Source organism: Notamacropus eugenii, chromosome 2, assembly GCF_028372415.1.
Source record: "Notamacropus eugenii isolate mMacEug1 chromosome 2, mMacEug1.pri_v2, whole genome shotgun sequence".
In the NCBI taxonomy this organism is placed as follows: Eukaryota; Metazoa; Chordata; class Mammalia; order Diprotodontia; family Macropodidae; genus Notamacropus; species Notamacropus eugenii.
The window spans coordinates 8,597,830-8,614,996 of record NC_092873.1 but is presented as its reverse complement, the minus strand read 5'-3'; the positions used below and the strand labels follow the sequence as shown (position 1 = coordinate 8,614,996).

The following is a 17,167-nucleotide window of genomic DNA, read 5'->3' as shown; positions in this document are numbered from 1 at the left end:
ATTGAAAAAATCTTCGACTACTTCAAAGACATGATATAACAAGAGTCTCTACATCATATTTCTAAAAGTTCTAAAGGAGAACTGATATTCTAGATATTCTAGAAACAGAGAATAAAATAGAAATTGAAAGCAGGCACCTATCATCTCCCGGAAGAGATACGAAAAGGAAAACTCCCAGAATGTCATAGCCAAGTTCCAGAGTTCCCAGGTCAAGGATAAAATATTGGAAGCAGCCAGAAAGAAATCATCCAAATATTGTGGAACAACAATCCCAGTACCACAAGAATTGGGCGCTTGGGCAATATAAAAGTCAGAGAACTTGGAATATATTCTAGAGGTCAAAGTAGCAAGGATTAAAACTGAGACTTACTTACCTATCAAAACTGAGTGGGGAAAAATTATATTCAATGATGCAGAGGAATTTAATACATATTTGAGTAAAACAGAGCTCAACAGAAAAAGAATCTTACAAATACAAGACTTAAGAAAAGCATGGAAAGGAAAGTAGGAAAGAGATATCATAAATAACTTATTAAAATGAAACTGTTAATATTCCTATATGGAAAAAAAATTTGTAACTCATGAGACTTTTCTCATTATGATAGTTGGCGGGCACTGGGTGAGTTGAATATCAAAGGATGGTATTGAAAAGTAATATAAAAGTTGAAAGAGGAATGTACCGGGAGGAGGAGAAATGGACAAGGGACAGGTGGAAGGGAGTAATTTATCTCACACAAAAGTGGTAAGAGAACGCTTTTACAGTGGACGGGAAGAGGAGGGAGGTGAGAGTGAGAGAGTCAACCTTACCATCATCAGAATTAGCTTAAGGAAGGAATAACATCCACACTCTCTTGGGTATGGACATCTATCTTACCGTACAGGAAAGTAAGGGGAAGGGCATAAGAGGGGGGGATTGACAGAAGGGAAGAAGTTTGGGGGAGGGGGTAATCCAAAGCAAACACTTTGAAGGAGGGACAGGGTGAAATGAGAGACGAGAATAAATGGGAAGTGTGATTGGATGGAGGCAAATATAGTTATTCTTTCACAATATGATTATTTTGGAAGTATTTAGTATGACTTCAAATGTATAACATATATTGAATTGCTTGAATTCTCAATAAAGGTGGGTGGGGAGGGAGGAAGGGAGAGAACTTGGAACTCAAAGTTTTGAAAACAAATGTTATAAAATTGTTTTTACATGGAAATGGGAAATACAACAGGCAATGCAGTTTACCAAGCTACTTCATCCTAAACAAGACATAAAATAAATAATGTCTTAAATAAATAAGTTATGTTCAATCATTTGTAAATAAGTACACATAAATATAAAACAAACAAAAAAGTTCCCGTCTAGTATCATTTGAATGTAAAATTACAGTCTAAAAGGCCATGGAAAAGTACAATGGAATTGGTACTTTGTGAAGTATTTCTCCCAATACAGAATCAGCATGATGTAATGAATACAATAAGCCTCAAGTCCAGAAAGATCTGGTTTCAAATGTTGACACAGAGTTCATCTTACCTGACTCTGAGCCAGAGGTCTGAAATTGCCCCGAATTTCTTCACAAAACTCAGTCCTGGGGGCATCTATTTGACACCACTGATCTCTCCTCACCTTCCATAAGAATATAAGTTCCAGAGAAATCCTCTCTTTTTGCAGAGAGTATTTCCTTACCTGAAAATTCTTGGCGAATGAAATTTCAAGTTCATTCCCTTTTGCTCTTCCTTACATTACACTTTAGTATACATCCCTCACTATTTCAGAATAGTTCGTTGCTCTCTAGGATCTTTATCTTTTACTTATTTTCTTATTAATTTACGTAAAATTATTCAAGTCTTTCTACATGGAGGAAAGACAAAGTCTTCATAAGTCAGAGCACTGGATGGAACCTGTTAATCACATGAAATTCAGTAAGAATGAATACAAAATTATATAATTAAATACAAAATAGTTTCATAAGTATAAGTTGGAGGAAATAGAATTGGACAGCATTTTGTCTGAGAAGATGTTAATCTTAGTCAGTTCTAAACTGAAGCTGAGTTGGTACTGTTATCTGAGAACCCAAAAGCTAGTGTAATTTTGCATCCTATTCAGAGAAGCATAGCTTTCAAAACAGACAAGGTGAAAATCCCTGTGTACTCTGAAGTGAATAGATTGGCTTATCCTGATTAATTCATTTGTGGCTCTCACAGAATTATGACAAGTAGTAAGCACGATGCCTAACAGGAAGACCCTGGGGGTCCATGACTTGTGAGGATCTGTTAAAGGAACTAAAGATATTGATTCTTATGTCTTCAGGATTTTGAAGGACAGTCATTTTGAAGAAAGATGAAGCATTCTGTGCTTCAGACTGAGGATCAGAGCTCGGAGCAATGGATCAGAGTTTCCAAAATGTACATTTTTAGGGTGAATGTCAGGAAAAAATTGTTAACCAACACAAACATCTTGAAACAGAATGCGCTCACTTGAGACGTGGTGGCCACCCCCACCTGTGAAGCCTTCAAGTTGAGGCTTGTAAGAGTTAGGTCCCTAAGAATTGATAAGGCTTGCCTTGGGTAGTGACTGAGGTTGCTTTCCATCTTTGAAATGCTATTATATTTTGGCTTTTCATTTTCAGTAGCCTGCATTTCTTTTAATCTATAAAGCTATTTTCCTTGCTTTTTCACATTCTATATTCCAGTTGAAGGTCAAATGTTGTTGCTGACTTTGGAAGGAAAAAAGATGATTTAAAATTTTCTGAAATTGTTGTCCCCAGGACGAAGAAGAGCTCATCTCAAAGAGACTTTTTTCTGGAGCTAAAAGCCAGAGTTGAACAAGGTGGAATTGTGAATAATCCTCTTGGAAGCAGAAAGAAAGCTTCTTCCCAAATCACTGAGATTTCTGAGGTATTCACTTTGATCACTTTCCAACCTAAGTCCATATTTTCAAAATCAGGACTGTGCTTCTTCATTTTGCTACATATTTGTCATCCTCAGTCCGGTACATCTGTCTACAGCACACAAGTCGGGACATGGCTGGTTATCAAAATCCGCATATGCTGTTTGTTATGCTTGGTTGTTCCTTTTTCCTTTTTCATTCAATGGCCATTCTTGAGACCCAACTCTACTTCAACTCAAAAAATCCCTGGATTTCAGTAATGCCTTTGCCTTTTCTGGTCAGAGAAAAGGGGGAGCTCATCAGTGTCATTCACTCCTAAATTAGTGGGAGAAAGGAATGCAAAGAGGTAGAAAGTGACGCCTCCAAAACAAACCATTTTTATTCCTTGATTAAGCGATTCATCTCTTTGTACTTTTCACGAGAGAGATTAAGGGTTACTATATATATATATACAGAGAGAGCAAATATATAAAAATAGAGCAAATTAATAATATATAATAATACATATATAATTATATATAATATAATAATATATAATATATATACATACATATATATGTATATATATATACACACACACATATGTATATATTATTAATTTGCTCTATTTCACTTTGTTGTCTCATTCATGTCCCATGAAAGAGAAGTAAAAAATATTTGCCACAGAAAAACTTTTCTTAGATTTCTGACCTCTGGCTTTATCTGTGACCTGAATTCCTACATTCATTCTAATTCAACATTGCTCACCATGATAGGAATACATATTCATCAAATTCTAAATTTACAGTTTTGCATTTTCATATTTTCTTCAAAAGTTGTTTGAAGGAAATCATTTGTGTTGGTGGCCCCCAGTAATCCTTGGTTAATGGTGCCCTGGGGTGCTCCTTTTAACTCAGCTGAAACCTCCTCATACCCTCCTGCTACACTTCCAGAAAGGATGTCACAGCATGGAGCTTATAAGCTTTTTGATGTAACTCTTTCCACCAGTCCTGAATGGGGAACAATGCTCCTGGACCAGTTTTACTATGATACGAGTGCAATATGCACTTTTTACACTTTGGCCTCAGTAATGCTTTCATCATTCTTTTAAAATATGATGGTGAAGGGTAGGTTACCATCACTAGGAGAACACACTGCAGGTCTCACTTTTTCCATCCCGAAAATGAGAGGTTTTGACTTAACAACTTCTAAAAGATTTAAATCAGTGTTGCTGTGAAAACGCTACAGCTATCAGCAAAGAGAATTTTCTGAGGACTTCCACTAAGAAATTTATGACTTATCACTTCATTGTTCTGGAGATAATATAATTGTACCAAGACAATGATTCTAAACGTAGGACAAATGCTTGTCTTCAGCTCCTAAGAGGAATTAGCTATTGCAACAGCATGTTTGATTTGGAGTTTGAAGAGACGTGGTTTGAAACACTGCTACTACTACGTACTGAGTGTGACAATGGGCAGGTTATTCAGTAATATCTCCTACCGTAAGTCCTGATGTGTAAAATGGGGAGAATAATCTAAATATTTCCTTCTTAAGTGTGTTGCAAATTTTAGCCGTGATAATATATTGGAAGAACTTTCTAAAATACCTTAAAAGGCAACGTGGCATGAAGACTTCACACAGACCTGAAAGGATTTATTAGAAGTGATGATTAGTGATAGGAGCAGAACCAGGAAAACTCTTTACACAGCAAAAACCGCAGTGTGCAACGAATTTTTCTGGTACACTTAGTAATTCATTGCCATGCAAGTACCTAAAAGATTCTGAATGGCCTCTGGAGGCAAAACGCCTTGCACATCCTGAGACAGAAATACTGAACTGGATAACAGAATGAAGCAGACCATTTTCCTTTGGATTATGTTTTGTTTTATGGTTTCTCCCATTCATTTTAATTGTTCTCTGCAACGTGAAAAACAGGAAAATGTGTTTAATAGGAATGTACGTGTAGAACCTATATAAGATTGTACACAGAATCAGGGAGGGTGTGTGTAGAGAGAGGTGATGGAGGAGAAGGAAAGGGAAAACATCTAAGCTATATGGAAGTGATTCTAGAACACGGAAAACAAAAAAATAATTTAATATAAAAAGGCAATGTGTAAATATTAAGTATTTTTATTTTTATTGTAGCGCTTTGACTATCCAGTTTGGAATAGAATGGATAGAGCAAAGGAAATAAAATATGCTGAAAGGCAGCTTCGTGGGACTAGAAGTTTACTTCTTATCTTCAGATTGATGAAGCACTTTTAAGACCTGTTCTTTTTGAAAACTGAGTTGGACAGAAATGTGAAATAGGTGAAACTCCCTTAATTTAATTTTTTCTGAGGAAACTCTGCTTCTCGGCACCTTGGCATTTATTTTGAATTACTAAGGAAAATCAGAATACATAATTTTGTTTTGAGTAACATTTTTTTTCTGTTTGTTATATTTAGATTCCTAACGGCAATGAGAAAGAAAAATGTCTGTTGAATAAAAATCTAATCCTACACGACGAAGTTGCCAAGCTCAAACTCGAACTAGACACAGTAATAATTAAGGATGAAGAAAAAGAATGTCATTGTATGGAAGATATAAAAGTTTGAAAAGAAAAGATTGAGGAGCTTCAAAAGAATTACAACTGAATGAAGAAGTCTTAAGAAAAATTACATTCCAGTGCAGTGGAAAAGTACATGATCTGACGACTGAAAATGCAGTTCTGAACTTTAAATTGAACAATGCAAAACAGAGACAGAGTAGAGAGAGTAATTGCATCATGAAGTTCCCATGCGATTTCTGCTGTTCTCGATCATGAGCAAAGTGAGTCATCAAACTAGCCCATGAACATTCCTTTCAGGGAGAATGAGATGAGTGGCTTTGTTTACAACACAAGCTATCATGACACCCCTAGCTTAAGAGAGAACAATGGTGTCCTTCCTCATGAGCTGTCTAAAGCTGAAAGAAAAACCAATAGTTTAGAGAATTAGCTGTCTGGTGCACGATTGCTTCAGGGAAAAGACACCCATTTAAAAAGCATACAGAGAGAATTAAACCTTGCCCAACAGAAGAAAAGGAACTTCAACACACAAATCAACTGAAAAAGGGGAAAGTGAACAAGTTACATTATCAAATGGGAATCTATCCAAGAAAGATTAGCACAAATTCAGAGTGAAAATATGTTGTTTCAGCAACAGCTTGAAGACACCCAAAAGAAAACCATGACTAAAGAAAAGTTCTTGAGTGAATCCCAGGTACTGTTCATTGATCTTTTGAATATAGTTTGTGCTGACACTGAAAAACAAGTTCTTACGGTAGAATAGAGAAGTAAAGTGTTGACCAGTGAATGTATGTACTTAAGAGAGCAAATGTGTATATATGAAAATGTGTAGGCTGAAAGAGAGGTAGGGTTTTAAGAATTCTGCTTGGGTAAACATGTAACTTTTTGAAATGAAAGTCAAAATTGATTTGATGAAGATAATTTAAGCATTGAATTTTCAGCAGGCACGCAATATTATTAACTTTTATTGTCAAAATTTTGAAATGTAAGAAAGAAGAATGAGAAGCAATAGTATGATAAAATAATACCATAAAAACGCATAAGTAAGTGTGAATTTAATAATAGTAATGAAATGAAATACAGTAAAATACAGGTAATTAAGTTCATAAAAGTAAATACTTAATATATCAAATTAAAATTTCTATGAAATAGAAATAAATTTTCATAAAGAAAGTATTTATGTAGAAATAAATAAAAATAAATACATAAAAGTATAAAAATAAAATAAAAAAATAAAGTGTCAGTGTCATCTTTTAGGTAAGATGACTCACTTTGCTTAAAGAAATTGTATAGTCAATGAAATTTTTTTTTCATTAGCATAGATAGTGTTATCTCTTGTGCATAGATATTGATTAATTTATTATTCTCATTCCTTTCCAAATATTACATTTTCTTAATGAAATACAATAAATTATTTGAAATGCTAAAACTTCTGAAGAATCCTACAAAATTTTGCTAGGAATAATGTAGCAATTAAAATCATATATCTCCCTTGAGATACTCGTGAGTATTACCGTTACCCTTTTCATAAGATTTTTAAAATATTCATCAGTCTGACGAGTTTTTATTCATACTCCTTTGAACTAGTTTTAGAAACATTGAAGAGTGAATCATATTTTTAGTGGAATTCCAATGACTAGTCTCTACCTTTCTTTAAAATTTAGGACAGTATTTCTATTAAAAGGAATATAATTATGCACTAAGCATTAATATTTTTTGTGTTAATAAACTTATTTTTTTTTTGCAGCTACAAAGTCAACCAGTACATATTTACTTTTTTTTTGGATTTTTTAAAAATTTATTTATTTAGCTTTTAACATTCATTTTCACAAAATTTTGGGTTCCAAATTTTCTCCCCATTTCTCCCCTCCCCCCGCCCCAATTCACTGAGCACTCTAATTGCCCCTATTACCGATCGACCCTCTCTTCGAACATCCCTTCCTTCCCTTGTCCCGATCTTCTCTTTTGAACTGTAGGGCCAGATAACTTGTTATACCCCATTACCAGTATTTCTTATTTCCTAATAGTAAGAACAATACTTGAGAGTTGTTCCTAAAACTTTGACTTCCAACTGTTCTTCATCCCTCCCTCCTCACCCATTCCCTTTGGGAAACAAGCAATTCAATATAGGCCATGTCTGTGTAAGTTTGCAAATGACTTCCATAATGGTCGTGTTGTGTAAGACTAACTATATTTCCCTCCATCCTATCCTGCCCCCCCATTGCTTCTATTCTCTCTTTGGATGCTGTTGCTCCCCAAGAGTGATGACTTCAAATTGCTCCCTCCTCCCAATGCTCTCCCTTCCATCATCCCCCCCACCCTGCTTATCTCCTTCTCCCCACTTTCCTGTATTGAAGATCAGTATTCATACCAAAATGAGTGTGCATTTTATTCCTTCCTTTAGTCGAATTGATGAGAGTAAGCTTCATGTTTTTCTCTCACCTCCCCTCTTTTTCCCTCCACTGAAAAGTCTTTTGCTTTCCTCTTTTATGACAGATAATTTTCCCCATTCCATTTCCCCCTTTCTCCTCCCAATGTATTTCTCTCTCACCACTTAATTCCATTTTTTTAAAGATATGATCATATCCTCTTCAATTCACTCTGTGATGTGTGTGTGTGTGTGTGTGTCTGTGGGTGTGTAATCTTACCAACTACTCAGATACTGAAAAGTTTGCAGAGTTACAAATATTATCTTTCCATGTAGGAATGTAAACATTTCAATTTTAGTAAGTCCCATATGACTTCTCTTTGCTATTTACCTTTTCATGCTTCTCTTCGTTCTTCTGTTTGAAAGTCAAATTTTCTTTTCAGCTCTGGTCTTTTCATCAAGAGTACTTGAAAGTCCTCTATTTCATAGAAAGAGCATTTTTTCCCCTGAACTAATATACTCAGTTTTGCTGGGTAGGTGATTCTTGGTTTTAGTCCTAGTTTCTTTGACTTCTGGATAATCACATTCCATGACCTTCGATCCCTTAATGTGGAAGGTGCTAGATCTCTTGTTATCCTGATTTTATTTCCCCAGTACTTGAATTGTTTCTTTCTAGCTGCTTGAAATATTTTCTCCTTGACCTGGGAACTCTGAAATTTGGCCACAATGTTCCTAGGAGTTTCTCTTTTTGGATCTCTTTCAGGTGGTGATCCGTGGATTCTTTCAATATTTATTTTGCTCTCTGGTTCTAGAATCTCAGGGCAGTTTTCGGTGAAAATTTCATGAGAGATGATGTCTAGGCTCTTTTTATGATCATGGCTTTCAGGTAATCCCAAAATTTTTAAATTGTCTCCCCTGGATCTATTTTCCAGGTCAGTTGTTTTTCCCCATGAGATATTTCACATTATCTTCCATATTTTCATTCTTTTGGTTTTGTTTTGAGATTCCTTGTTTTCTTATAAAGTCATTAGCCTCCATCTGTTGAATTCTAATTTTTAAAGGACTATTTTCTTCAGTGAGCTTTTGGACTTCCTTTTCCATTTAGCTAATTCTACTTTTTAAAGCGTTCTTCACCTCATTGACGTTTTGAAACTCTTTTGCCAATTGAGTCAGCCTATTTTTGAAGGTGTTATTTTGTTCAGCATTTTTTTGGGTCTCCTTTAACAAGGTGTTGGCCTGCTTTTCATGCTTTTCTTGCATCTCTCTCATCTCTCTTCCCAGTTTTTCCTCCACCTCTTTAACTTGATTTTCAAATTCCTTTTTGAGCTCTTCCATGTCCTGAGACCATTGAATATTTATTTTGGTTGTTTGGGATACGGAAGCCTTGACTTTTATGTCTTTCCCTGAGGGTAAGCATTGCTTTTCCTCATCCAAATGTATGGGAGGAGACATCTGCTCACCAAGAAAGTGACCTTCTACAGTCTTATATTTTTTCCCTTTTTTGGGCATTTTCCCAACCAGTTACTTGACTTTTGGGTCCTTTGTCAAGAGCAGGGTATTCTCCGGGAATCTGTGAGATTTCACTTCCTCCAAAGTGGCACAATGAAGCGTGTCCTGGTCTGGATGCAGAGAGCGATTTCTATGCCAAGAATCTTAGCAGATACCTCTCCACTGGCACTTGGCCTCGAGTTCCCAAGTCAGCACTTGGGGCTGATTTTCAGATAGGCTGGATGGCAGGGCCACCATTCAGTGTGAAGCAAAGAGCAGCTAGCCCAGGGCCTCCACCCAGGGCAGAGGCAAGACTCAGCTCTTCAATGGCCCCAGGGGTTTTTACGCTCCAACAAGGGAGCTTCCATAGGGGCTGCTGTGCAAGATCTGTGGCCACTGCCTGCTGCCAGAGCTATGGGAAAGCCGTCTCCCTTCCTGGTCTGCTGATTGAACCCCATCACTGGCCTTTGGTGCCTGTGGGCCAAGGGGTCTGAGGCCTCACTGTTGCAACTGCAGATTCAGCCCCTGAGGTGTCCTCACTAATCTTATTTTTTAATTGTTTGGGTGTCCCTACTAATTTTTTTTATCTCAGTATTTTTTATTGTTTTAATAATTATCCTTGCTCAGTGTCCAAAATTGCAGTTTCTAGAATCATTGCCTTTTATTTGTTGAATATGCATTGCCCCTTACAATCTACTAGCAGTTCTCATTCTCTCTGATTCATCATCAATTCAATGGGGAAACACGTCACAAAAAAATTTTTAAATTTTATTTTTAGTATATATGGTCATGAATTTGAATCCAGTCCTTCCATACTACAATTCAGTTTACTTGTATGTATTTAGTTAATTAGGTCAGTTTTATTTTCACAAGTTTTTATTGCCATCTTTCTGCTTTCTGCTTCCTTCAAAAATTTACTAGATGTTATTTAAATTTAATGTTTCAAGGCACTTAATATTATCTAATAAGAGAAAAAAAAGCTTTAGTTCCTTTTATTTTTTGGTTTCATTTTCTCTTACTCACTGGTGCATTCACATACTTTGCTGTATGGTGAAGTGAAGATGATATTTTGTAGCATATCTCTCTATGCATTTGTGACTGTGTATTTCTGTGCATATTTGGACATATGGATATGTGCATATGGATGAATATACTTATGTATGTAGAAACACTGACCTTGCAATATACTGTGTATACATAAGTGGGAAAACTACCCTATTTTTATTGTTTTCATTTTCTCTGTCCATTGGCTACAGCCAGACGTGTAATTCCTATTCTAATGGATAAGTGAATTGCTTTGAAGCCTTGGCAAAGAGAGTTGAACATGTGAAAGGTAGTTAACAAGGATATATGTTGCAGTTTTGGCTGCGAGCAAACTAAAACATACTTGTCAAGTGCTTTTACTAAGCCTGATAAGGATATCAGCACCTATGTTCATTCTCCAGGGGAAACTATGAGAGGAACGAAAATGCATCCCTTTCTTATGCATGTCTTCCTCATTGTAAAGGCAGGGGCAGAGAAAGAAAGTAGTTCACGTTTCTGAAAAAGGGAAGGGGAAACCCCTAATGTTTCTATCAAATATAAAAACTATTGATTATTCCCACTCCATTACATCACCTTCCATGTCAATTTCAGATAAAAGAGTTTAGTCCCTAGGTAACTTTGGAGGTCTTTTAATTTTTCTCTGAAAGAGGTGATGGGGAAATCAGGTTGAATGCATTGCTTAATGGGGAGTACACTGAGCAAGAAGAAGACAGCATTTGATCCATGCTGAGTGGAGGTGAAGTTGTATAGTTAATTGAGGTTTGTAGTCTCAGGAGACAAGTTCCAATCCTCTTCTCTCTCAATGACTGCCTTTAGGACCTTGAGTAATTCATTTAACTTCGTTGGGCTTCAGTTTTCATGTTGGCAAAATGAGGTGCTTGTATTAAATAGTCCTTAAGATATCTCTAGCTGTAAATCTATGGTAATTATGAATATATAAATGAAGTTAAGTTGAAAGAGAAAATATTAATTTCTGTTCATTTTAAAAGTGTGTTCGTTTTTTTATGAGCTAATATCATGTCATGGAATCATGAACAGAAATAATTTGGAAATATTTCACTCAGGTTACAGTAAGAAAGCTTCAACAAGAACTTGCTGATTCTTTGTGATATCATTCCATGACAGTAGTTTCACAAGTTGCATCATTTTATCGAACTGATTTTGAAAATAAGAAAAAACTACAGGAGAAATTAGATCAAAGGAAAAGTAATGTATGTATGCATAAAATCTATAATTTCTCACTGGTTAAGGGAAAGTGTGTTGAGTGTGCTATTTCCTTTATTTCATCAATATTATAAATTTTCTGAACACTATGCCTGTCATTTACACTCACATAAAGCTAGACATAAAAACTCCACCAACTGTACACTTGAATTTTAATATATTAAATTAAATTATATTTAATATTTTTTTAATTTTTCATTTGTAACATATTTCATATCACATAAAACAATTCCCACCTTTGGTCGGGTGATATCTCTTTTAAAGTGTTCACAATGTAGACCACAATGTAATTTTTTTTAGCAGTATCCAACTGAGATACTAATGATAACTATGTATGCTAACTTCATAAGCCCTTGTCCTAATTGTCTCCACATTCCTACTAAGAAGTAGACGACCTTAGCTTACTGTTGTTGTTCTAAACTCCTAAGCCTAATAGCTTAATTTTAGACTTGACCTTGGATGTTCCCCTACCAACAAGCTATAATTTAATTGATCTCGTATTAGGCTTACCACCCTTTTGACTAGAGGAAATTGCCACTAAGTGTTAGGACATTGCAGCGAAAAACAAATCTCCCCAAATTCCTGTCAGTTTCAGGCAGGAATAGATTGTCAACTTGCATTCACTGAGGCTTCGAGTCTGCCAGCTATCAGTGGGGAAATTGAGTCAGGAGAATCCTACCTCAGCCCAGGCTGTACAGCCGCTCTCCCACCCTTCCCATGAGATCACCTTTTTCAATTCCTATACAGGCTTAATGGCACCATGGATTGGAGGCTCAGATTACTATTTTGCTATCCATATATGGAGTTAGATTCAGAATAACAGTCACTTAGTAGTCTCATAGCATCTTCAAATAGCAAGTTGCAATGACCACGGTTTCAGTTATGACTATAATCTCACATTGGCTAAGGCACATCTTTTGAGAGAAGTCTTAAGTGACTTCCATGCCGTTCTATACCTGTTTTAGTTCCCACTTAAATAACGATCATAAAAACAAATTTACCAATCAAACCTTAACCTTTCCATCAATGCCCATTTTACCCCAGGTTACCTGACTCTAGGAGGTTTAGAATAAAATGCATTTCCCCAATCTAACGATGTCTCTGGTGTAGTCTCAGTAATTAATTCTGTCAATTGTTTTAATGTTAAGTGCTTTAACATCACTTTGTAACATGTCCAATTATTCTCCCTATCTCTCCCGTCCCCCCACCCACTAATTCCCTGCATTCTGATTACCCCTTCACTCAATGAGCCCTCCCTTCCATCACACCACACCCTTCCCTTTTCCCCATCTTCTGTCTTATCTTGTAGGGCAAGATAAATTTCTGTACCTCACTACCTGTGTTACCTGTTTATGGGTTATATGCAATAAAAATTATCAGCATTCCTTTCTACTACTTTGAATTCAACCTTCTTTCCATCCCTCTCTCCTTCTCTCCCTCCCTCCCTCCCTACTCATCCCCCAGAGAAGGCAAATAATTTAATACAGAGTAAATGCAGGCCGCTTTAAAGAAGACTTCTATAATAATCATGTTTTCTAATACTAACTATATTTCCCAGTATCCTGTTCTATTCCCCGGTATGTTTTATTCCTTCATTTAACCTTCTTCCTTCCCAAAAGTGTTTATTTCTAGTTATTCCCTTCTTCCATTTGCCCTCCCTTCTATCATTCCCCTCACCCCTCTTGTTGCCTCCTGTGCTACATTCCTCTAGTATAACAGAGATTTTTATACCAATTTGAGTGAGCATTTAATTTCCCTCCTTTAGACGAATGTAGTGAGAGTAGCATCACTTACCCCCTGTCCTCTTCTCCCTTTTCTCCTCCATGGAACTAGATTTTTCTTTCTCTCTTTATGAGTTATAGCCCATCCCATTGCATTTCTCCCTTTCTCCTCCCAGTATGTTACTCCCTCACACTTCAGGTTTTTTCTATATATTATTTTTGTAGATATCCTCTCTTCTGATTCAACACAGCCTGTACTCTTTGTCAATGCGTGTGTGTGTGTGCATGTGTGCATGTGTATACAATCCTTCCACCTACCCAAACACTGAGAATAGTCTCAAGAGTTATAAATAATTTCCTTCCAAGTAGGAAGATAAACACTTCAGATTTAGAGAGTTTTTTTATGACTTTTCTTTCCTGTTTATCTTTTGAAGCTTCTCCTGATTTTTGTGTTTGAAAGTCAAATTTTCTGTACAAGTCAGGTCTTTTCAACATGAATGCTGCAAAGTCCTCTATATCACTGAATGACCATTTGTTCTCCTGAAGTATTATACTCAGTTTTGCTGGGTAGCTCATTCCTGGTTTTAATCGCAGTTCCTTTGACTTCTAGAATATGCTTTTCCTAGCCCTTCAATCCCTTAATGATGAAGCTAACACATCTTGTGTTATCCTGATTGTATTTCCACAACACTCGAATTCTTTCTTTCTAGCTGATTGCTGAATTTCCTACATGACCTTGGAACTCTGAAATTTGCCATGATCTTCCTAGGAGTTTCTCTTTTCGGGTGTTTTTCTGGAGGTGGTAAGTGGATTCTTTCAATGTTTATTTAGTCCTCTCGTTCTAGAATATCAGCACTGTTTTCCTCAATAATTTCATGGAAGATAATGTCTACGCTCCTTTTCTGATCATGACTTTCAGGTAGTCCAATAATTTTTATATTGTCCTCCCAGGATCTATTTTCCAGGTCATTTGTGTTTCCATTGAGGTGTTTCACATTATCTTGTATTTTTTCAAACTCTTTTTTGTTTGTTTTCCAACTTCTCGGTTTATCTTACACTCATTCATTTCCCTGAACTCAGTTCTCTGTTTCAGAGAACTGTTTTGCTCACTGAGCTTTTGAACCTTTTCCTTCTTTTGCCTAATTCAACTTTTTATTGCCTCCTTCTCCTCCCTGGCTTTTTGGACCTCTTTTCCCAATCGTGTCAGTCTCTTTATAAAGGTTTTATTTTCCTCAGCATTTTTGTGGTTGTCCTTGAACCAGGTGCTACCTTGCTTTTCGAGTTTTTCCATTGCCTGAGTCTACTTTAAGGTCAGTTTGGAGGCCCTGGAGGCAGAGGTCTTAACTTCCTGTGACAGTAAGTCTTGTTCTTTCTTGTCTGAAAGGATGGGAGGAGACAGCTGGTCACCAAGAATGTAACCTTTGATGGTCTTACATTTTTTCCCTTTTTGGGGCACTTTCACAGCCATTTACTATCACTCAGGGATGACGTTTAGATCAGCTGCTCCCTACTGCCAGAGGCTTTCAGTTGAGCTTCTTGAACAATGGACCCAGGTTACTTCCCACCCTCTGTGGCTTCCCGTGTCTGCTCCTGGCCTCTGCCATCACTTTGGGCTATTGCTGAAGAAATCCCTTTACCTCTCCCCAGCTGGGAAATCCCTCCCCCATTGACTTTGGGTGATTTCTGTGTTGCTTGTGGGTTGAAGTAAGTGGGATCCTCCCTGTTAGGAGCTCTTCCCAGAGGTCTGTTCAGGTCCTCTTCCTCCCAGTGCCGCATGGCCAGGGTTGAGCTCTGCTCTGCTCAGCGTCCTGTGAGATAGACCTTTCCTGTAAGCCTGCAGGTTGCCTTTGACTGGAAACCTCTTTTGCTCTGTTGTTCTGAGACTTCTGTTGCTCTACACTTTGTGGAGAGACCTTTTTACCGTTATTTTGTGGGCTGTAGGGGAAGTGCTAAAGTCTATGCATCTTCCTACTCCTCCATCCTAGCCCCACCCAATATTTAATCATTTCACAGCATTCACTCTTTATGTGGTTGCCAATTTTGTTTTTCTAGCCTTACACAAAGAATCGGGTGTTTTTCCAACTGCCAATAATAAGTAAATCATTTCTATCATACTTCGTATTTAGAAAGACCTTTACATTTATTTCCTGATTTATTCCCCCAAACAGCACTGTGAAGTAGAAATTATTTCTCTCCTTCTCTTCGAACTACTCCTTGAATAAAAGCAAAATGTCATTTCGTCAAAATTTGTAAATATATAAATTACACATGCAAAATGCCATTGAGAATGAAAGTAATTAGGTGGAGAATCTCATTATTATCTTCTACCTTAATCAAAGTGACCTCACCATGCTGATTTCCAGCTCCATACGTTCAGCACCCTCTTCTTCTCACTTAGTTACACTTCCCTATTTAGTATACCTATCTAAAACCTATCTACTCTTCACTTCAAGGTGCCTTTGAATTACAAAAGTATGATTCTTTTGCCATAACGCTTTTTGAACTTTTCATACCTATTGAATTCTTAATCTCCTGAATTCCACTTAGATTTGGACAAACCATAATTTAGTGGTTAACTTTATACTGATTTCCTTATGGTGTTCACATCTGTTAACAAATTATCATGTCCTGATTCTAAGTCTGTTTTTTTCAACTAGATTGTGGTTCCTTGAGGACAAGAATTATTTATTCTTCATTTACTCAATAGAGCTTCCTTTTCCCAGAGTGTTGGCAGTATAAGTAAGTGTTATTACTGTAATAGTAAAAGACGTTGTAGTAGTTGTTCTAGCAGTAGTAGCACGAGTAGTAGAAGAGGAAGAACAAGGAAAGTAAATGTTTATTTGTTGATTTTACCATGAATTGAAAGTTTACCCAACATTAAATTTGTTCTAAGGCAATAATGGGCCTAAAGCATTTTTTTGTTTTTCTGGTCTTATTTTTTATGCATTTTCAATTTCCCAGAGACCCAGTGGCAAAATAGAAATTCAGTATAAAATTATTTCATTCTCAACATTTTTAGTATTAGAAATTGTTACGATGAATGTGAAGTTAATCGTAGAATAACATGGCAGTCAAAGTCTCACAACCTGCTCCTTTTATTACTATAAAATGCCTTTCTCCATAATCAGTTGCTTTCCCACAGTTACATGTATTATGTAGTAGGCTATTTATCATGATACCAGCCCAAAATTATAGAAATAGATATTTCTGATAACGTTCAAAACACAGTTTCAACCTAGTATCCATCGTACGTGGAAAACTAAGCAAAATCTATGTCAAAGCAGTCAAAAAGAGAACTTTGGATGGTGAGAATTTTCAGAGATACATTGGGGAATTTTGTATAGAGATTTGAACCTAGACTTACAAAGATCTGCCTTCATATATGGTCTTAGGTGCGAAGGCATAGCAAGGAAGCAACAATTTAGATTCCATCTCTGACAACATGAAATTGGTCATTTAATTCACACTCAGGGGAAAGTGGCACCATTTCTTGTCTAATTTTCCTGATGATGAAAATGTTCACTACGTAAGACTTCAGTGAAATGATAGTTACTTTCTTCATCAAAACTTATTTCATCAACCAGTGACTGTTAATTATGCAAATAGTACTATGATAGATTCTGAACAGGTTACAAAGACTTGGTGTAAGACATGGCCTCTTACCTTGAAGAATTTTCAATCTCACTGGGAAGCCAATACAAAACAGAGGAAATTCATTTATTATACAAGGTAGAATTTAAAGAAGTATTAAATAAATGCTATACCTGTAAGTATTTATATAAAGGAGAGATTATTATAGTTGGAGATTAGCGCAGGTGATGTTGATCCATTACTGGGTTTCCAACGCCAAAAATATTCCATATAAATTTGCTAAGTTAGTACCTCTGCTGGAAGAACAATTGCCGAATACCTAC

The 17,167-nt window shown here is 36.4% G+C and overlaps 1 long non-coding RNA gene across 1 annotated transcript; it reads left to right on the top strand.

Annotated features, from left to right (window-relative positions):
- Positions 1-4,709: 4,709 nt before the first annotated feature.
- On the top strand, positions 4,710-14,473 carry LOC140524335 (uncharacterized). Its single transcript, XR_011973669.1, has 4 exons — positions 4,710-5,170; positions 5,308-6,102; positions 11,373-11,519; positions 13,964-14,473. It is a non-coding gene; the product is annotated as an uncharacterized lncRNA (long non-coding RNA).
- Positions 14,474-17,167: the final 2,694 nt, after the last annotated feature.